The sequence below is a fragment of the Mustela nivalis genome (assembly GCF_964662115.1).
Source record: "Mustela nivalis genome assembly, chromosome: 11".
In the NCBI taxonomy this organism is placed as follows: Eukaryota; Metazoa; Chordata; class Mammalia; order Carnivora; family Mustelidae; genus Mustela; species Mustela nivalis.
The window spans coordinates 96,290,498-96,312,978 of NC_139030.1; the positions used below are offsets into that span (position 1 = coordinate 96,290,498).

Here is a 22,481-nt window from a genome sequence, read left to right on the forward strand (position 1 = left end):
ACCAAGATTAAATTCAGTCTTTTTTGGGGTGGGATAAACAGTAATTTCTTCATACAATTATTCTATCTTCAAAGTATCACGTATCTGCCAAATTCAGGATTGCAAAAATTAGGGATAACTTTTTCCTAAAGGGTAAGTAACTTAATACAAAAGACTCAAGACTTTATTTATTGTGGAGATTAGTGCTAATCAGTATATTCCCTTACTGTTTTGTTTTGGTTTTATTTATCTCAAGAGGCAAAGGGCTTGTTGTTTGTTTGTTTGTTTTTCACTAGTATATGATATATTAGTCATTTGGCAACAAGACAAGGGATCACTTTTGCTTTCTCAAAATTAAAGACCTCATCCTAACCCCACAGATTTTTGGGAAGAATGATCAAGGTTGTTCTTTGTTTTATCACATTGTCTTACTCCTGTAAGTAAAAGCCCTCCCTTACAATTGCTAAGAGATCATGAAGTGTCAATGGTTAATATTTGAATACAGTACTCTTATTTATAGCTTCCTTTTGTGGTTTTCTACCAGAAACATTACAATCCCCCACTAAGGGGTATTTAGAGTTCTGTAGGAGCACATTTTGGTTGTCATGGTGACAGTGTAGCACTACCAGAATTTCATAGCTAGGGACCAGACTAAATATTCTATAATGTACAACATACAGGAGAGTCCTATACAGTAAAGTATTGCTCCAACCAATGTCAGTAGTACCTCTCTTAGTCTGCTTGGGCTGTCATAACAAAATACCAAAAAGTAAGTGGCTTAAACAACGGGGATTTTTTTTTTATAGTTCTAGAAGTTGCATGTCTGAAATCCGTGTGGTTTGGTTCTGGTGAGAGTTCTCTTCCTGGCTTGCAGATGGCTGCCTTCTTGCAGTAAAGAGAGAGATAAAGAGGTGTAGAGGGGTCAGGGGAGGGGCAGGTGGGAGAGAGAGAGAGAGAAAGGGAGTGGGTGGAGGAAAGACAGAGAGAGAAAAGCTCTCTGGTGTCTCTTCTTATAAGGACACTAATTCTATCAGATTAGGGTCTACCCTATGATGTCATTTAACCTTAAATTACTTCCTTACTACAGACACAATGACATTGGTAGTTAGGGTTTCAACATATGCCTTTCGAGGGACACAGTACAGTGTATACCACACCCCTACTGAGAACAGTAAATATGAGTCTGTTCCAGCTTAAGGTTATATACCAAAACATGAACATTAGCATTATTGCTTCTGGTTAAAATGAAAATTGTACCTTCAGGATAAATTTAAACTCCCAGTCATGGTGTATAGGGTCTTCATATGCTGGCCTTAAACCATCTTTCCAAAGACTTACTTCCATCCATTTCCCTCAATTACTGTTTCCCAAACCCCCTTATTTCCACACTCCTGCCCTTGTCCCATTATTCTCTCACCCTAGAATGTTCTTCTCCTTTCAGTCTGCCTAGGAAGTGCCTACTCATCTTTGAAAGGCCTAACTCACATGACTTCCTCCTTGTGACTTTTTTTTTAAATTTTTTAAATTTCTTTTCAGCATAACAGTATTCATTGTTTTTGCACCACACCCAGTGCTCCATGCAATCCGTGCCCTCTCTAATACCCACCACCTGGTTCCCCCAACCTCCCACCTTCCCCACTTCAAAACCCTCAGATTGTTTTTCAGAGTCCATAGTCTCTCATGGTTCACCTCCCCTTCCAATTTCCCCCAACTCCCTTCTCCTCTCTAACTCCCCATGTCCTCCATGCTATTTGTTATATTCCAAAATAAGTGAAACCATATGATAATTGACTCTCCCTGCTTGACTTATTTCACTCAGCATACTCTCTTCCAGTCCCGTCCATGTTGCTACAAAAGTTGGGTATTCGTCCTTTCTGATGGAGGCATAATACTCCATAGTGTATATGGACCACATCTTCCTTATCCATTCGTCCGTTGAAGGGCATCTTGGTTTTTTCCACAGTTTGATGACCGTGGCCATCGCTGCTATAAACATTGGGGTACAGATGGCCCTTCTTTTCACGACATCTGTATCTTTGGGGTAAATACCCACTAGTGCAATTGCAGGGTCGTAGGGAAACTCTATTTTTAATTTCTTGAGGAATCTCCACACTGTTCTCCAAAGTGGCTGCACCAACTTGTAACTTTTTCTTACCACATCACTACTGTCAGAATTAATTAATTTCTTCTTTGGATTGTACTGAAATTAATTATAGCTTGTCTCTTTTGACAGTTTGACCTTTGTATCTCCAGCATCTTAGAGGACAGGCATGTGTTCACCCAAAAGTTCCCAGGTTGCCTTAAAATTTACTTGATGTTCATTGTGACATCATTTATTTTTATCTACTTTCAACTTTGCCATTTATTTCTTTTTTTCCCCCCTTGACTTCTTGTTACTGAAAATTATGATTTAGCACGAAAACCACCCTAATGACTTCCTTTATTCTCCCCTCCATTCTCCTGATTATTATATCACAACTTTTTATAAAGTGAATAGTCCTTATTTATAATAACAATGCCTATATAGTAATGAATAATTATTATATCTCATTTCTTATTTTTTTCTTACATATTCTGATTATCAAATAAATCTACTATCTGATTCATACTTGCTCCTTGTCTTGGACAAAATACATCATGTATTGTCCTCATTACCAAAATTTCAATATTGCTGGCAAATCTTCTCTCAATACAGTAGTGTCCCCTTATCTGCAGGTTCACTTTCTACCATTTTAGTTACCCAGGGGCAACTGCATTCTGGAAGCAGATGATTCTCCTTCTGACACATCATCAGAAGGTCAATAGTAGCCTAACACTATGTCACAATGCCTTTGTCATTCACTTTATTTCATCTCCTCACATAGGTATTTTATCAACTCACAGCATCATAAGAATGGTAAGTGCAGTACAGTAAGATATTTTGAGAGAGAAAAACCACATTTACATAACTTTTATTACAGTGTGCTGGTATAATTGTTCTATTTCATTATCAGTTATTATTATTATTAATCTCTTACTGTACCTAATTTATAAATTAAATTTCATCAGAGGTATGTATGTATGTATGTATAAAAAAATCATTGTATATACATGGTTTGTAGTATCCACAGTTTCAGGCATCCTCTGAGTGTCTTGGAAGGTATCACGCACGGATAAGAGGGACTATATAAATCTTGACTCTCAAAATCACCAATAATGCCTTTGTTGATGGGTGAAATTTCCAATCACATATAGGTGAATCAAAGAAGATGAATCTCTTGCTTACTAAGCAATCAAGAGCTATTTCTTACAAATCGTAATCTGTCTATACAAAGCAAAACTTGATATCATAAAGGTTTTAGGAACCATGGTGTTCAAGGATTGGCAGACGTTATAAAGTGGGGGTTTTTAGAGATTGGCTGACTTTCAGCTGTGAAGTTCAGGGATTAGCTGACTTTCAGAAGCAGTTCCTGGAGTGATGCCGCTGCTGATTGGCTGACCTTCAGAAGCATGGGGCTGTCACTAATTGATTAGTATGGGTTTAATACTTGTTCTGTGGTTACTTGTTTACTACCTTGGAGTCAGGCCAAAGAACAGTCTTTTAAATCTTCATTTTCAAATTAGGAAGCAAGATCTTTCCAGTTAGGGCAGGCATCAGAATCACCTGGAGTGCCTGTAAAACACAGCTTGCTGGGTACCACCCAAAATGTATTGTGTAATAGGCTGGAATTGTACCTTAGAGTGTGCGTTTCTAACAAGCTACTAGGTGATACTGCTGTTGGGGCAGAGACCACACTTTGAGAACCATTGAGTTAGAGAACAAAATGTCACAAAAGTAATTAGTAATTAGAGTTGGCTAGGTTTAAGAACTGTTTGGTGGTGGTACAAGATCAACTGAATTGCAGTTGGACAGAGGAGTTTAGGCAATGGACAGAGGGTTGGGCAAGACTAAACATAGGGGTTCTCTCAGGGGCCCCTGGATGCCAGAGTCTTAAGAATTATTGGTATGAAGTATCTGCCAGAGAGGCATAAAAAAAAAAAAAAAAAAAAAAAAAAAAAAAAAAAAAGACAGGTTCTGGTCTCCTCCTTCCACACAATTCATGACTGTCTTTTGATTCTAAATTGTCAGCTAGACGAAGAATTACATTACCTTAATTTGTTTTCCTTTTTGTAAACATAAAATACCTAAATAAAACAGGATTTTAATCTCCTCTTTCTTCTCAGTGTATGTTCATAAATTTTGGCTTTGCTAATTAGCACATTCATTCAAGGTAGTGGATACTTCATACATCTGAGCAGGCAATTTAATGCCTTAAGGAAAAGAAGATCCCCAAGGGGGAGAAAAATGTGCATCATCAGTTCCTAACACATGGAAGATATATGTTGAAAAATCAAGGTCCATGCCCAAAAGTGCAATATATTTTTTGTCTTAAATCCATTCCAGCACAAGAAATATGATTCCAACTAGATTGAAGATTTTTCTTCTCCTAAGAAATGTGATAGTTGCCAACTAGTGATGGAGTTTCCAGAATTCTTCTCCCAATACTTAACAGATGAATTTATTGGATGGAAAAGTAAGAGCAAATCCAAGCTTCTTTGGAAGCATGCCCAAACCCAGCCACAGTGATATCAATAAGTGTCACATGGAGGCATGTATAAAAGACAGGAAAAGAGCGAAGCAAATACAAAACCACCAAAAGGCAGCAGAGTAGAGCATATCTAACCTTGATGGAATACTAGAGTCAGGGTCCGAGACTTACCAATCCATCAGCATTGCTTGGTGCTCATCAGGGTAACCATAAGGAATGACAGCGTCCTCACCAAAATAATGAATGCTTAGGAGCACAGCATGTTGTCCTTTCTGTTCTCTCTAATGCCTATGACAACTCTTACCCTCCACAATGGAGGTCTTCTCTACAGAGTGTTACTGACCGCCCATTTTTGGAAGTACCCAGAGCTTCAAGAAAAGTTCCCAAAAATCAGAGACTGTCAATCTCTTCACTTTGAAATGATAAAATCTTTCTTAATGGTGAGGGAGTGCCAAGAATTGGGCACAGAAATTCATGCTTCTCCCTATTTTAACTCCAAGCATCCCATAGCTGATGTTTCTTCCCAAGTGAGTTTTCTGTGCCTGTTTCTGCCTACCTAATAGAGTGAATCATTTACCAAATGTGCAAATTTTCAGCCAGAACAACATCTATTTTAACAATATTTTATTTTCAGTTTTTCTTATAGAGAGTGAGCAAGTGCTTTGTAAGTAGGAAATGTGTTGGAGGTCTTTTTGTTTTGTTTTGTTTTCAGTGGGTCTCATGGACAAATCCCGAAGGCCCACAATGACACAGATAGTCTATGCACACACAATTCATATGTATTTTTTCTTCTCACTGAAAGATATGCTAGACTGGTCTGACTTTATTGATTCAACAAACATGTCTGTGCTCCCACCTGTCCCAGGTGCCAAATCTTGGGGTTGTACTTCCTAAGTGAGTCAAGGTTGTGGTTGCCTGTGAGTGTGGTCTCCTGTTTCCTCACTAGCTTCTTAAACCTGACATTACAGAATAAGAGTTCTATTCTCTCATTAAAAAAAAAAAAAAAATAAGCGGCTTTGTTCCTTATTCAAATGTGTAAATAATATTAAACAAGCCTCGTGGTTGTTTACACTTTTCTGCTCCTTAGCTTAGGAATATGTATGCTTTCCAAGAAATAGATTTTGGCTAAGGAAAGTTGAAAAGCCCAGGGTATAAAGGATGAGGAGAAAAACAGTTAGGTCTAGTAGAATGGAGTCACGTAAGCCTCATTTACTCAGGACCTTAGCCACAGGGCTCCATTTTGGAAACATTTGCCATAGTTTTGCTTCTCAAAGTATAGTCCTTTACCAAATGTTATCAAATTCACTGGGGAGCACTGATCTAGATACACGGACTGCAAAGTACGATAGACAAGTCACAAATCTATGTGTGTTTGATTGCCACTACCACCCCCCATAAACTGGAAGCACAATAGAAGAAAACACAACCATTTCTTTTCCCAAGTCTACATTTTAATGGTGAATATAGATGTGAAAAGTAGTCATTTTGGTATTTTGTGATGAGTGCTATAAAAAAATAAGAATATGCCAATATAGCAGGACATAATTAGGGCATCTAACCTAGTCTAGGGAGGACTGTGAAAAAAGACAAGGAAGAATTAGCCAGGGGAAAAGGATTTAAAGTTAAGAGTGGGAATAAAAAAGATATGGTCATATATACAATGGGGTATTTTGCCTCCATCAGAAAGGATGAATAACCATCTTTTGTATCAACATGGACAGGACTGGAGGAGATTATGCTGAGTGAAATAAGTCAAACAGAAAGAGTCAATTATCATATGGTTTCACTTATTTGTGGAGCATAAGGAATAACATGGAGGACGTTGAGAAATGGAGAGGAGAAGTGAATTGGGGAAAATTGGAGGGGGAGACAAACCATGAGAGACCGTGGACTGAAACAAACTGAAGGTTTTGGAGGGGATGGGGGAGAGAGATGGGTGAGCCTGGTGGTGGGTATTAAGGAGGGCACATACTGCATGGAACACTAGGTGTGGTGCATAAACAATGAATTTTTGAACACTGAAAATAAAATAAAATAATATAAAATTCAAAAAATAAAGCACTGTCAAAATTAAAAAAGAGTGGGGACATCATTTGAGGCAGTAGGCATAACATATATAAAGGACTACAGTGAGAATGGGTGTGAAATAATAAGAATATATTGGTTTCTGCCCCCAGTTCCTGTTAATATTTGGTCTTTGATGCCAATATAGCAGAAAGATTTTAAAACCCCAGGAATTTCCTGAGTAATGTGAATGATAAGAGCATCTTATACAGGGCTCCAAAATCCCTTAGAATTTTCTGAGTGATAGGAGCATCTTTATTTCTAATAAAGCAACTCTTAGCAGGCTCCTGGATGGTTGTTGGGCACCCAAAGGACTAGTCAAGAAGCTTAGAACTTTCAGCCCCACTTGCCATCCTCAAGGGAGGAAAAGGGCGCTAGAGATTGAGTTAATAGTGGATCATGCCTACAAGAGGAAGCCTCCAGGAAAACTCTAAAGTTCAGGATGGGCCATTCCTCAACTTATTTAGAATACAACCACTGGATACACAGATGATTGGAACTTGATAGTCACAATAAACCCACTTTGCAGAAAATCCATTTACTTTATAATTTTGAGATCCCAAAGGAGAAATTAAAAGTTATTTTATTATGTTAAAGAGAAGGCTGTTACCCCTTTGCTCTCTTGCCCACACTAATTTCCAGTCTCCTGGGTCATCTAAAAGGTCTTCAGCTTTTCTAGTGCAAAGCAATCTGTATCCCTGGAGAACTTCTGTAAAAGCCAGCTGAGTTCTGCCAGTCTGGCCCCAGCCATGGACTGTTTCTCCCTCCTACACTATTTCTTTCTTCTCTTTTTTTTTTGGGGGGGGGGGGGTGTGGAGGGGCAATGTGTGTCTTCCCTAAAGATGAAGCAGAATCTTATCAGGTAAAAGTACAGATTCTATGAAAAAGTATCTCCTGGTAGGAGACAGTGGTTTCACCTGTTATTTTAAAAGAAGGCATTTGATATTAACAATAATTAATTAGATAAAAAGAATTGCTAACTGAAAAAGATAAGATGAAGTAACAACTGCTGGAAGCAGCTGTCACTCCTTAGAGAGAAAGAGCAGAGGGAAGAAGTTGGAATTATTAAAATGTAGACACTTGGAGGAGGAAATCTTCCCAGAGCGGGGTGCCATTCTGCTAGTGCTAGGAGTGTTGGGAACACTGGAAGCTGGATCATTCCAGCAGCCGCTGGAATGAACTGCTGTTGCTGAGATAAAGACTTTTGCTGGGTTATATTCCCTGGAGAGAGTGCTGAAAGGAAGCCCACAGGAAGCAAATAAAAAAGAGAAAGTATCTACTTCCTGCCCTAGTCTGGCTGTCCATTGTAGCACCCCCTGCTGGCAAAGCCAAGCACAGACTCAGCAGGCAAAGCAGAGACGTGGTCCAGTGAGACCCAGGCTCAGCCTCAGCCTCAGCTGCAGAAAGAAGCAGATAGAATGGTGAGTTTAATTTGAGAGATAATAAATGACATTCTTCTATTTTTTTTTTTTTTTGTAAAAAGGCCCTTGGTAAAAAAAAAAAAAAAAAATGGACTCTAACTTCTGAACATCAACACCAGTGTCCAGAAACAGAAAAAATAAAACCTTGATTATAAGTACAACAGATTTTTATGAGTTAGCCACCACTTGTACAAGCTACAATAAATGATGATACTGTTCAATTTTCTTAGAGATGATGAATCTTACTTTCAGCCAAATGTGGTAGATTTGATTACTGGTTCCAATTGCTTCTTCCTACATAATAAAATCATATAGCCACACCCCATAATAAAATCATATAGTCACCCCCTTGCCTGACTTTATGGTGGGAAGAATGGACTCTTCTGGCTCTTGATTTTGTGCCCTGACGTGTGACTTGCTTTAATCAATGAGACATTAAGTAATGTGACCAGGGCAGAAATGAGCTTGCACAACTGAGTTTCTGTCCTTCTATGATCTATGGTGAGATTAACATGTTCCCAGTGCAGCTGCTGCCCTTTCAACCTCAGTTCTAGAAGAAGATACATGAATCAAACCATATGTTCTGGATAACCACTGGTCCAAAAAAGAGGAGAGACATATGGCACAAACTTGAACTCATCTGGAAGCCTGGAGCCCAATAGATCCATCAATATAGGAAGAAAATCTGTTATGTTAAGACCATAACAATCTCTGGAGTTTGTTATGCAGCACTACTGTGGCAATAGCTGACTAAAACATTAGGTTTCTCGGCCTCATCAATGTATCAGTAGGTTTAATCAGGAAACGGAAAACACTTTGATTATTCAATAAAGAGAAATTTAATGCAGAGAATTGATTATGTTTTATCACTCAATCAAAAAGGCTAAGAGGTCAACCAGAGGATATTGAGGCAAGCCAGAGATTGGTAACAAGAAACTGCTTCTAACCCTAGAGTGGAGGGAAAAAGAGAAGACTGAAGATCATCCTGTGGATTTTGAAACCTTGACAGGCCTTTTGGACGGCAACTGAAGCCATCAAAGATACATAATCACTGCCAGAGATGCCACCTAAGAACACAGAGGGAGGGAGAAATACCCTGGTTTCTCCCGATTTCCACCCTCTAATCTCCTTCTAGTGTCTCTCGTTGGCCAAAGACCCCAGAAGCCAGAGGATGATGTCTGAGAAGTACAGCTTGCAGGAGACTGCATGTCGTACAGAGCTGAGCAAGGGATGGGGAATGAATGGATCTGTTGGAGATTCTCTAATCAACATTAATGCTTACCTTATTTTTGACCACAGGAAAGCCAGTCTTGGAGAGTTCCTTTCTTCAAGAAATTTCTAGAATGCCCACTAGAATGCTTACATGCACTAATTAGTCATCTGGATCATTGTCACTGTGGTGACAAGTTCGAGGACTCCAGTCCAAGCAGTTTCACAGTGGTTTCAGGTCAAGCTACAGCTCTGCTCTAGAGGCCATACCTGCTGTGCCATGAGGTCCCTGGAGCTGGAACTTTGCAATGCCCTGGTGCTGATAGGATAAGACTGCAGCAGAGCTGATATAATACCACCATTCTTTTTTTTTTTTTTAAGATTTTATTTATTTATTTGACAGAGAGATCACAAGTAGGCAGAGAGGCAGGCAGAAAGAGAGAGAGGAGGAAGCAGGCTCCCTGCTGAGCAGAGAGCCTGATGCGGGGACTCGATCCCAGGACCCTGAGATCATGACCTGAGCCGAAGGCAGCGGCTTAACCCACTGAGCCACCCAGGCGCCCCAATACCACCATTCTTTAAGATCAGAGATTCACATACTGATTTTAAGAAATGGAAAAGTATGCAACGTTTATGTTTTTAACTGGAAGAAGTTCCCAGAGTTAGACTTTGTGAATCCTAAAGCATTATAGCATAGTGAAAAATCTTTGTCCATTCCCATATGTTGTTTTCTCCCAGAACATACAGCTTATGCCAAGGATGACTAGTGTCAAATGAACTTTCCTACCATTCACCAAACCATTGACAGAAATATGACCCTCCTTTAATATTTAGAGTTTGTATGTGCTTCACGTTTTTATCATTTATGGTGAATTCCCTTGGAGTTCCTTAATGACCTTTTCTATGATATGGCCTTAGTCAGAGCTCCCCAGCTTATTAGACATGCTTTACAATAGTGAACCTCCAAAATTAAAACCTTGGGTACTGTTTAAATATTTTTCCAGGAGACTGCATAACCCCATTTTAAATTGGTAGAAGGAATACTTAATGGAATGGGTATGACCACATTCACAGGCCAGAGCATCTGGGTCTCAGCTCCTTCTCAAATGAGTTACCTGACTCTGCTCATGGGTCAAGCTAGAGGGATTCTAGAGGTTTCATTTAATGGTGTCAATTTAGATTTGAGAAAACTGAGGTCCAGAAACATGAAATTATTTGCCTGAGGCACAAGGTTGGCTAATGAGTTGTGAATAAGTTTCCGAATAAGCCAGGTAAGACACAAACTAAGGGAGACTCGGTGGCAGGCAAAAGCACATGAATAGAATGCTGGATAAGAAAATAAGACCAGGGAAGCTTAATTTAAAGAAATAAAGTCAGAAAAGTTAGAAGATTACATATGTATATTTGTATGTAGCTACCTACCTACCTACCTATCTACTTACATTTAGGCTTTGATAAAGGAGCTCTAGTCTCTTCAAGAGCCCTACCATGTCTTTTCTTAATTCCTCTTTTCTTGAGTTGTAGAATTACTCAACTCACATTTTCCCAAACTAAACAAAGAAACAACTCTCAATATATCTTGAGATAATATGAACTGAGAGTCCACTGTGCATAGTAGAACAGAACAAAGCAAGAGAGACGGGCTGACCTCCTACATTAGGAATGAGATAATGTTATCAGTTGCTCCTCTACTATCTGCAGAAGTGGTCTCACCCCCAACATTTCATCTTGCCTCCCTGTGTCTGTTTCCCCATCTATAGAATGTGATTAGCTCCATGCAACCCCATCCTTCTCATGGAACTGCTGCTAGAATCATGTTGGGCATAAGATGCCTTTTAATTCTTAGGAATGACATGAACATACCTAAGGAAAAAGCAATGAGTTGTGGAACTAAAGATGATTATTGTTTTAGATACCTATAACTTTAATAATCAGGAAATAAAAGGAAATAGAAAACCTGGTCTTATTGGAGGTTAAGATAATAATCATTCCTCCTGTCTTCTTTGAGCCCAAATCCAATTATAGATAAAGGGGCTTTTAAAATATGATTTGTACTAGTAAAACTATATTGAAGCGTAAAGCTTGGACTTGAGGCCAGTGTAGGCTTCGGGATACTCCTCACTCACCCTTTGCACACTCAGAGACTTCAGACCTGCAAAACAGACATTTGCCCCCACGAGATACTGGAAGATCCTGGCTTGCCTCATCCTTTTTGAATGAGGGTCCTACTAACAGAGACAAAGGAAGGAGGCCACAAAGCCTGCAACCTTCCAGGTCTTCACCCAACAGCAGACAGCTAGATGCCCCACCCTCACCATCACACCAAACAGGTGTCACCCCTCCTTTTATGGGAGTGGGCCAGAAAAAGAAAAAAAAAAAGCACTTCTTCCTCTTACCACAAACAGGCTGCAGATGTCTATTTATTTTTTAAAGAGTTATTTATTTGACAAAGATCACAAGCAGGCAGAGAAGTAGGTAGAGAGAGAGAGATGGAAGCAGGCTCCCCGCTGAGCAGAGAGCCCGATGTGGGGCTCGATCCCAGGACCCTGAGATCATGACCTGAGCTGAAGGCAGAGGCTTTAACCCACTGAGCCACCCAGACGCCCCGAGATGTCTATTTTATTGACCAGGAAGAATAAGAATAGAGGGAGAGGGGGCATCTGGGTGGCTCAGTGGGTTAAGCCTTTGCCTTAGGCTCAGGTCATGATCTCGGGGTCCTGGGATCAAGCCCCACATCAAGCTCTCTGCTCAGCAGGGAGCCTGCCCCCCCCCCCGCCCCACCCTTCTCTGCCTGCCTCTCTGCCTACTTGTGATCTCTCTCTGTCTATCAAAGAAATAAAATCTTAAAAAAAAAAAAAAAAGAATCGATGGAGAGGATGTTTTTTCTATAGGTCCTCCCGGTCCTGGTTACCCTGGACAAGAGGGAAAAGGCTACTGGTGTGCAGTGTACAACTTTTAGCTGCACTCCTGCCTGGACAGGGCACCCAAGTGAATAGTGGAATGGAAGCAAGGGAAATGATGTTTGTGGCTGCCTTGGCCTAGGCTGACCCAAGCAAGTGAAGTCGGGACTGTAAAATGAAGCAGAAAATAAATAAATAAATAAATAACAGTCGACCAGATAGTAGTTGTCTAGAGACTCTTCATTTCTTATATGTTTAACTGGAATTTGGGGTTTGGAACTTTAAGCCTTTTTTCCCCTTTTGATAGATAAGAGGGTGGATCTTCACAATATTCAGGAGGAAGCAGCTGCATATTTTGGCAACCATTTAGAGGAAAAGAGTGACTATATGAAATATTACTGCAAAAGTATAAGGGAGAAATTGGAGTAGACAGCCAAGAAAAAAAGTGAGGAGTGGAGAACAGTAAATTTAGGAGATCTCCATCTGATACAGTTTCTCGAAGATTGTGTATTTGAAAAGAAAGAAAGAGAAAGAGAGAAAAAAAGGAAGGAAGAAGGGAAGAAAGGGAGAGAAAGAAAGAAGGGAAGGAAGAAAAAGAAAAAGAGCAAAGGAGAAAGGGATGGAAGCAAGGGCTTGTGTCCGGGTCGCGCCCCTAAGATGGCGCCGGCTACATAGCCCAAGCAGCACGGACAGCCTGAAAAACACCCGCCCTGGCCACACGTGACCTCGTGCTGTCACATGAACACCGCATGCCACCACTGCCTACGAGCCCCAGATACCTCCTGTTCACGTGAACACCTCTGTGATTGGCTGTTATGCCCTATATAAGGCAAGGGAGGAGAAAGAAAGGGAGGAGAAAGATTGACCAGGGAATAAACAAGAGCTTGTGCATCGACCTGTGTGTGTGTGGCTGTTGTGTCATCTCTGCAGGCAGGGAGAGCGCGACAGGCTTGGACCAGTGAGTACCAAATTGAGGAAGAACTTTCCTGAGAGACACTGAAAAAGTAATCAAAGAAACAAGTTAAAGACGCAGGAAGGGCAGTTTGCCCGGAGCTTGATATGGAAAGAATCACGAAGAGATTCCCTACTATGTCACACTCGCACTGGACCGGGAAATCTGCTGTGCTAATAGCTCTGAACCAATTGCTTTGCATGAGATCCAGGCTGGTCTAAATGACTTTGTCAAACTTCAATTTCCCGTTTTAAACACAGAACAAATAGTGATTTCGAGATGCATATAGCATTAGAACTATTAAATTACCTCCTTGCAAAGAAGCCCAGTAAGTTAATACACTCCGGAGTTTCCTCACATGAGCCTGAGAAAGGCTGGGTGAGCCGCTTCTGTAACACGCCTTTCCCGCCCTGCCCTTCTCACCTTCAAAGTGCACTTTGCATCTGATGCTAACTCATTCCTGGACAATGCTGTGTCACCACTCTACTCCTCCTCTCCCTTATCGGGTTCTCTGCTGATGGACCAGACAGGCCTACGGAGAATTCATCGTTGATAGAAATTCAGAATTTCTGAGACTTTAGATTACTCCCTGTTCTACACTTAAGCTGACTTCTTATCACACTTGGATACAAGGTATGCCATTCTTAGGTAATCAAGTGGCGTATTTTGCTGAAAGCGACCCTAAAAGCTGTCCTAGGGATTTCACATTTAGATCAAATAAAATACCAGCTGATAAAAGCAACAATCATTAAGGGGTATTGATATTGAACTCTGACTGAGCAAGGGGTCATTTAATCAAGGCTTAAATATCTGATTTTCTAAATGATACCATCTGAAACAGATCTGCCCCCACACATGAGCCAGGCGGAGGGTGTAGAAAAGGTTCATCAAACTATTGCGGACTGGCTTCTAATCAATGGAAAGAAACTAAAATGTAAAAGAGACTCTTCTGAATTCCATAAAGTTCGCTAACTGATTTTATAAACTTTATCTCATGGTGGCATTGGCATCACTACTTTCATTTTAAAGGTGCATAAACTTAAAATTAAAGGGATGATGTCATTCATTCAGGTACATACCACTGTGATGTGGCAAACCCAGACTTCATGCTCCCAGCTCTCTAACTCTATTAACTCCCATTCCTTGGTTATTATGGAGTTGTCCTAATGGATTTTTTTTTTCTTCCTTGGACCATAGCCCTGGGTCTCATCTCATGGGACCTTCCAGAGAGAAGTCAGCACCCACTGGGAGAACAGACTCTGTCCTCTGTGGAAGTGGAAGAACTCGATGAGGTCCAGTGGATAGCACATCGATGACACTATGACAGATGTCAGAACAGGGAGCAGAGAATTTGGAATAAAAATACAAATATAAGTATGACATGTCTCCAAACCTTTGTAACAGTTTTCCTTCCCATGAAGTCCTAAATAAATAAATAAATAAGATAGATAGATAGATAGATAGGTAGATAGATAGATTTGACAGAGAAAGAGAGAGCGCAAGCAGGGGGAGCCCACAGGCAGAGGGCAAGGAAGAAGCAGGCTGCCTGCTGAGCAAAGAGCCTGATGCAGGAGTTATCCCAGGACCCTGGGATCATGACCTGAGGTGAACGCAGATGCTGAGTTGACTAAGCCACCCAGGCATCCCTCCTTCTTATGAAGCCTTTCCTGCACCTCCCTTCCTGGACTGACTTCTCCCTGCCTTCGCTAGCAGAGATATCTTCCACCATGGCTCTCCTGATGTTGCATTACGCTTGGAGCCTGTTTCACAAAGGAGAATCCTGCAGTTGGTCCTCCTTGATGGACTGGAGGAGAGGAAAAGTTTGCAAACGAAGTAAACACTTCATTTTCTCCCTACATATGACTGTCTGCTCCTTGAGAGGAGGAAATGCTTCTGTACCAAGGGTTTCGCACAGGAGTTGGAGCATGATAAGGTTCAGAATGAATTAGTCTAGTAGTGGAGAGAAATATGAAAACAACTAAGTGAAGATTTGGGGGAAATCAGGGGGAGATAAATCATGAGAGACTGTGAACACTGAGAAACAAACTGAGGGTTTGGGAGGGGAGAGGGGTCCGGGGTTAGGTGAGCCTGGTGGTGGGTATTAAGGAGGGCACGTATTGCATGGAGCACTGGGTGTGGTGCATCAACAATGAATCTTGGAATGCTAAAAAATTTTTAAAAATTAAAAAAAAAGAAACAGGACAAGTTAAACTAAGGGCCAACTCAACTGATAAGATTTTTCCAAATAGGGGTTCAGCTGAAAAAAAGAATCACCATAAAACAAACCAAAAAATGTTGAAACATCAAAGAGAAGAATCCATAAACATACAGTATGATATTATCCCTTTACCTTTTTCACACTGTCTTCTATGAGCATCTGCAGACACCATAATTTATGCTGCCCAATGTTCTCCCATTGCAAACTACAGGCAAGGTGTGTGGCATTCACTGTAATATTATTTGTTTTCTGACCCACTTCCTTCGTCTTCTATTATCTGCTTCTCCCACTATGAGACTACATTTGGCTCGTGCCTCATAAAAGGGCAGAAACACCTTCTTTTATTCATAGTAATGTTAACGGCTTCTACTTACTGAATACCTACTATGGCTGGGGCATAGTTTCCTGACACACTGATTTTGTTTAATCTTCACAAATGTCCTAATGAAATGACTATTAAGTTTCCACATTTCCCAGACAAGATTTCTGGGACTAGGTTAAGGAATTTCTCCCCTAAACTCCATGGTAACAGGAGGCAGAGTAAAGATGTGAATTTTGGTTTGTCCATCTTCAGAGTCAGAACCCTTAAACACTCATCTACGCCCAGCAGCCTTAGAATCATTTTGCAGGAAACAAGGATACCCAACATCCCTCAAATGCTTCATCTCGGGAGGAAAAGGACCTTCCTCATAATGGATCCTGCTGCACCGAGCTGCCTCTAGAGGGTAAAGTAGTAATTCTAGTATGTGATTCCAGTCCAGTTCAGCTGCCTCCAGGAGCAGCAATCACCTATGGGTACAGCTGGGAAGAAAGTTGGGTCTGAAATGGAGTCACACTTTATTTTGTGGAGTCATTTTCTGCATCAGAGAAACATTTTGTATCAGCAACAGAAGAGGACAACACCGAATCCCCAGTAATCTCAAGAGGAAGCATTTCCCCTTCTCACCAGTTGCAAATTCTCAACTCCTCTGGAACGTAGGCATGTAAATAATTAGAATAAGTAGAGTCAAACTCAGAGCCTCTAGGGAGGGAATTCATAAGCTCTGTGCAAAGTGGTTTATAAATGTCGTGTTATTATTTCTCAAAATGGGTTAGGCAGGTGTTTATCCACACTTTTTTTATAGACCAAAATGATTTCATATTCTCAGATCTTTCTCCTGCAGACTGGAAATGGTTACAGGCTGTCTGTAAAGGAGAAACTGAACACATATAAGCACATATGTGTTAGGGCAGAAGGAGCCTCAGAGCTCAGCTAGCCTGACCACTGTCAGCTAAGGCCAGGAAAGCTGGGGACTGGCCTCAGGACACATCCTGGGTACATCAGTAGATAAGCTCAGAGCCTGGAACCCACATTTGCCTACTTTCAGTCCAGGATGACTTTTATAACACTCCAGAGGAAGCAGTGTGAATTCAGAGAAGCCAGAGTCAGAGTGTCATGTAATGATTTGGAAGGCTCATACTAAGTCAATATGCCCCAATATTTTTTTTAAAGTAAATATAAGAACTTTTAAATAAATAATACAGATTTGGGGCACCTGGGTGGCTTAGTGGGTTAAAGCCTCTGCCTTCAGCTCAGGTCATGATCTCAGGGTGCTGGGATCAAGCCCCGTATCGGGCTCTCTGCTCAGCAGGGAGCCTGCTTCCTCCTCTCTCTCTGCCTGCTTCTCTGCCTACTTGTGATCTCTGTCTGTCAAATAAATAAATAAAATCTTTTTTTAAAAAAATAAATAATAGTGCAATTGCTGGGTCATAGGGCAGTTCTATTTTCAACATTTTGAGGAACCTCCATGCTGTTTTCCAGAGTGGCTGCACCAGCTTGCATTCCCACCAACAGTGTAGGAGGGTTGCCCTTTCTCCGCATCCTCGCCAGCATCTGTCATTTCCTGACTTGTTTATTTTAGCCATTCTGACTGGTGTGAGGTGATATCTCATTGTGGTTTTGATTTGCGACAACATGGATGGAACTAGAGCGTATCATGCTTAGCGAAATAAGTCAATCAGAGAAAGACAACTATCATATGATCTCCCTGATATGAGGAAGTGGTGATGCAACATGGGGGCTTAAGTGGGTAGGAGAAGAATAAATGAAACAAGATGGGATTGGGAGGGAGACAAACCATAAGTGACTCTTAATCTCACAAAACAAACTGAGGGTTGCTGGGGGGAGGGGGTTTGGGAGAAGGGGGTGGGATTATGGACATTGGGGAGGGTATGTGCTTTGGTGAGTGCTGTGAAGTGTGTAAACCTGGTGATTCACAGACCTGTATCCCTGGGGATAAAAATATATGTTTATAAAAAATAAAAAATTATATATTAAAATAAATAAATAAATAATACAAATTTTTTTAAATAGATAAATAAAAAACAAATGGATAGGGGAAATGACATAATCACCTTATCACCCGGAGACAGTCACTGATTAAACCTTGGTATCTATGCCTCTGGATGTTTCTATGCTTACGTGTGCCTATAAATTGACTCCTTCACACACATGGGACCACACATAAACACTGTCTGATAATTAGCTTAGTAGCATATTTCAAACATCTCTCCAAGCAGATGTATCTTCATCTATGTTATTTTTAGGGGTGACTAGCATTCTATGGCATGGCTGCTCTGTAATTTATTACATCAGATCCCTAACATGAGATCTTGACTTTTTTTCACTAATAGAAGCAACAGGAAACATGGTGTTTTGACTGAATGGGCTCCACCCCCTTCCAGTGGTGTTGCTTTACAGCTGTGCCAGCATGGACAAGCTACTCACCTTCCCACACCTTTTCCTCAACCAGAAGTCAGTCACACCTTTCACAGGGTTGGGAGAGAGTTAGGGGAGGGAGCTCTTATAGGATGTGCTTAACACTTGTTAGTTGCTTTCCTTGTTCCTATTTAGTTGGACTGTATATTATTACTAGCAACTCTTCCACAAAAATCTTTTGAGCTAAATTTTCGTGACCACCCTTAACTATTTCCTGAGAATAAGCCTTAGAAATTGCATTATTAAATCAAAAAAAATATTTACAGATTTTTTACATTTGTTGCCAAGTTGCCCTCCTGAAAGACTGTGCCACGTTACGGTCTCCTGAAAAGAAACGAGAGTTCTCATTACCTTACACATTCTCCACAACTGGCATTGTGATTCTTTCTAAATCATCTTTGCCAAATCGAGTATTGATAAAGACATGTCATTATTATTTTCATGTTATTTCTTTGTGTGTCAAGAAAGTCAACCATTTCCATCTATGTTGTGGTCACTTACATCTCTCCTTCCTCCTCCTCCTCTTTCTGGACTTGTCTCTGGCACAATTTTATCTCTCTGAAATTGTTCATGAAGTCCATTTAGCAGCTGCTTTAGACCTTTGGGTTTAAAAAAAAAAAAAAAAAGTCTGCTAGACTGCTTAAGTACCATGAGGACAGGGATGGAAACTGTCTCCTTTACTCTTCTCACTCTCCATAGAGCCTCATTGTAAAATGGCCCCAGTAGACATTGATGGAATGACTGATGACCAAATGGATGATGAATGATGGTGGGGGGCTTACCACAAGGAGGCTCGCCGCAGCAGCCCTGCAACAGTTACCCAACATAGGTCTCCAGCTTTGCCAAGCTCTCTCTCCAATCCAGTCAAAGAAAGATACCCAGACTCAGGCCACGTCTCTAGTGAGACCCTCACATCGACCACGATCTCCTCCCCATCTCAAGAATGTTCTTGGCATGAGGTCGTGCATGTAACCAAACATGCTGGCAACTCGCATTCACTGTACATGAAGAGGAGAGCCTGAATACGCAGTCAGCGTCCACCAGATACATGACATCACCTTTGATTTTCATCAATACACCAACATTGTGTACCTGTCAAGGAAAGAAACTAGGCTCTGGGAGAAACAAATAGATGAAGAACATAGAGGGAGGAATAGGGCATGCTGCCTCCATCCTCAAGATCAGGACTTCTTTCAGTGCTTCCAGACATTTCAGGAGCCAGGAGGTGACACAGCCACCACCGAGGGGGAGTGAGCGTGCCCCTAAAAAGGGCAGTCACTTCTCCGCTCTAGTCAACTGCCGCCAAAGCGAGAACACGGGTTTGGAGATGCCAGAACCTATCTGGAATGTTCATGAAATCACTCGACTGAATGTCGGTTTAGATTTCCAACATTATGCAGGTCCCACAAAAGGTCAGAGCTGGCCCATATGGGAGTTCTGCCTAGGAATCAGACAGCTCATAGGAAATAAAGCAGCCTCGCTGTAAATGGGGCACATAAGTGGTAAAGGGCAGGGGGCACAAGGCGGGGAGTAGTGCTTGTGGGGGAGAGAGCTGCAGGCAGAGGTGAGGCATGAACCTTGTTGTGCAGGTCGATGTTCAGATAGGCTGAAAGGACTATTCTAATGGACGCTGGATGAATTTCTTGATCTTTCAGTACCAGAGAACTGGTGTGCGGGGCATAAAGGCAGAGTCAGGGCAGAGCACGTTAAGTGAAGTGGACATGCAACTCATTGTGACTGACTATAGGATCTGGTGGGTCTGGCAAGACATGAGACAGCTAGTTTGGGGAAGATGGCAAGCCCAAGTACCCAGCAGACAGGGTCCTCTCCAACCTTCACAGCATCACGGATATAGCTCTTACCCTGCATTTCCCCCTGAAAGTTAACCCAGGACACCAGCAGTTTTGGACCCCCATGAGTAGGTGTGCTGTAGCAGCCCTAACTAGCCTCACAAAACCTAGAAGACTCATGAGACTGACATTGCAGAATTTATACTGGCAGACTCCCATTTTTCAAGCTGCTGCCCATCCTTTTTCTCTTTAAACAGCAGACTCATGTATGATGTTCTATTTTTCCATTTGAAAACGCTCCAGCTGAACACTTGCATGGTTACCATGGCAACTATCAGGTAGCATCGTCTTGTGCCTGAAGCTGAGACTGCCAGCAAGAAAGCCAATGCAGGAGTATATTGTTTCTTCCTGGACTAATCTTTTAAACTGTAGCCTATAGTGTTCCCATAATATATTCGATCAGAAGCTTGAGTGGTTTATTGAATTTAATGTGCCATGGCTCTCCTTTGACCGAGCAATCCATTCAGTAGTGGGCCTTTATTTTGAATTTTCTCCTTGGCAATAGAAAGTGCAGGGCCCACTGTGGTGCGTGTTTTGTGATTTCTAAGATTCTAAGAAAGGAAATAGATTTGCACACACAAACAAGACTCTGTCTTTTTAATCTCACCCCAGTTGAAGAATTACTCATCTTATTCTGACTGGACCCAAGTGGGCTATTTGCCAAACATCTGATTTCTAGATACTGTATATATCACCAGGGGAGAGCTAATACATTTCTGTGATTAGTGAACACTGTAAGGAGGCGAGAAGTAAAAGCCAGCTGGCTCAGCCAGACAGTGGCCATCAATTCTAAACCCTCCAAGGTACCCCCCACCTATGTCCTTACGGAGTGTCCATACCTCCCCCTGGCTTCCCTGGGCGAGGTAGGTAAGGTGCGCAGAGGATGGGGGTATGTTTCCAATGGACCGGGGCAATCTAATAGGACACCATGAATTGGTAGTGTTCTTTGGGACTAATAAAATGAGAGGTTCAATTGTTTCAAAAAGTTTCAGAGTGAACTAGAGACTGGAAGAGAGCAGTGGATTTGAAGGAGCTGTTGTACATCTGTGCATGGACCTTTAAATGTTTGAGAGAAGTGTGGGTGGACACTGGAATCCTTCTGGGGGCTATTCTTCTTTAAATGTGAAACCACTCAGGATAGGGCTGGACTGCATAGGTCATAGCTTAGGACACATTACATTTTTTTCATTGGAAATCTAACTTCTCCTAACAATTTAACTAATAGTCATATCAAGCCTCCGACTAATTATAAAATATTTAATATTAAGCTTTTTATTTGGGGGTGTCAGTTGGACACTTCCTGTGTTGATTTTTTTTTTTTAAACCGGACCTTAGGCACACCCTCATCATCCATCCAGACATGGCTGTCTCTGGTAATTCACTTATCTACACATCTGTTTACTTCTTAATAGCATACGGACACCCATGAATCTATCATCCTCTCTTCACCAGTTCTAGATGTTGTGGGAGGTACAAAGATGAGGAAAATGGATCACTCTTGTTAAAAAGCCTCTAATTTCGTGTGATGGCCTGATAACAGCTCCCAAGGACATGTCCAAATCCTACCATTTGGAACCTGTGAATATCACCTTATTTAGGAAAATGGTCTTTGCAGATAGGATAACGGTAAGGATCTAGTAATGAGTAGATGATCGTGGATCCTCCAGAGGGACCCTAAATAACATAAAAAATGTCCTTATAAGAATCAGACATCTGACCCACGCAGACAGAAGAGAAGACAATGTGAAGAGAGAGGCAGAGATTCAAGCGATGTGTCCACAAGACAACGAACACCAAGAAATTCCTGCTGGTGTCAGAAGCTGGAAGAAGCATGGGGCAGATTCTTCCCCAGTGCCACCAGAGGGAATGCAGCCCTGCAGACATCTTGACTTCAGACTTCTGGTCTCCAGAACTGTGAGATAATACATTTCTGTTGTCTTAAGCCACCACGTTTATGGTAATTTGTTATGGCAGCCCTAGGAATCTAATACATCTGGTATGATAGTGAGGCACGCTTCTGAGCAGTGACAGTGGCAGCAACTAGGAGAGCTGGCACTTACTGAATACCTTCTCTGTTCTGAGAATTTTACCTGCATTCAGACTTCAGGATAATCGTAGATCGCAGGGACGTAAGAGAAAACAGGACATGTGGAAATGGAAGCAGACAAGATAAACTCCTCATCGAGGTGCTGGACAGCAGAAGAAAAGAGAAGAAAGGAGACAGACAGAATAAGAATAAAGGTATCCGGACATCAGTGGGTCAAGTCTTTTCCATATAGGAGAGACTGAGTGGGTGTGGGGCCAAAGAAGACTGGAAAGGAAACCAGGGATTTTTTTTAAACTGAAGTATAACTGCCGCACAAAGTCACATTAGTTTCAGGAGCACAACGTAGTGATTCCACAAGTCTATACATTAAGCGCTACTCACCACAAGTGTAGCTGTCATCTGTCACCATACAAAGCTATTGCAGTACTATCGACTACATTTGCTAGGTTCTACCTTTCATCCCCATGACTTATTCATTCCATAACTGGAAGTCTGTACCTCCCACTCCCCTTTAC

At 41.4% G+C, this 22,481-nt stretch overlaps 2 protein-coding genes and 1 long non-coding RNA gene across 6 annotated transcripts in view; 2 read left to right on the forward strand and 1 right to left on the reverse strand.

Annotated features, from left to right (window-relative positions):
- Positions 1–2,698, reverse strand: part of CPO (carboxypeptidase O) — a 59,286-nt gene extending 56,588 nt beyond the window's left edge. The window contains exon 1 of one of the 4 annotated variants that reach the window (XM_082690472.1): positions 2,589–2,698. The gene's annotated coding sequence lies outside the window, so the exon portion shown is untranslated. Of the gene's footprint in view, positions 1–1,236; positions 1,416–2,588 lie in introns of those variants that run through there. The other 3 variants (XM_082690475.1, XM_082690469.1, XM_082690477.1) reach the window with 3 other exon arrangements.
- Positions 1–22,481, forward strand: part of PLEKHM3 (pleckstrin homology domain containing M3) — a 1,279,556-nt gene that overhangs the window by 984,184 nt on the left and 272,891 nt on the right. The window lies entirely within an intron of this gene.
- Positions 2,815–14,470, forward strand: LOC309844163. Its single transcript, XR_014300524.1, has 2 exons — positions 2,815–2,875; positions 14,291–14,470. It is a non-coding gene; the product is annotated as an uncharacterized lncRNA (long non-coding RNA).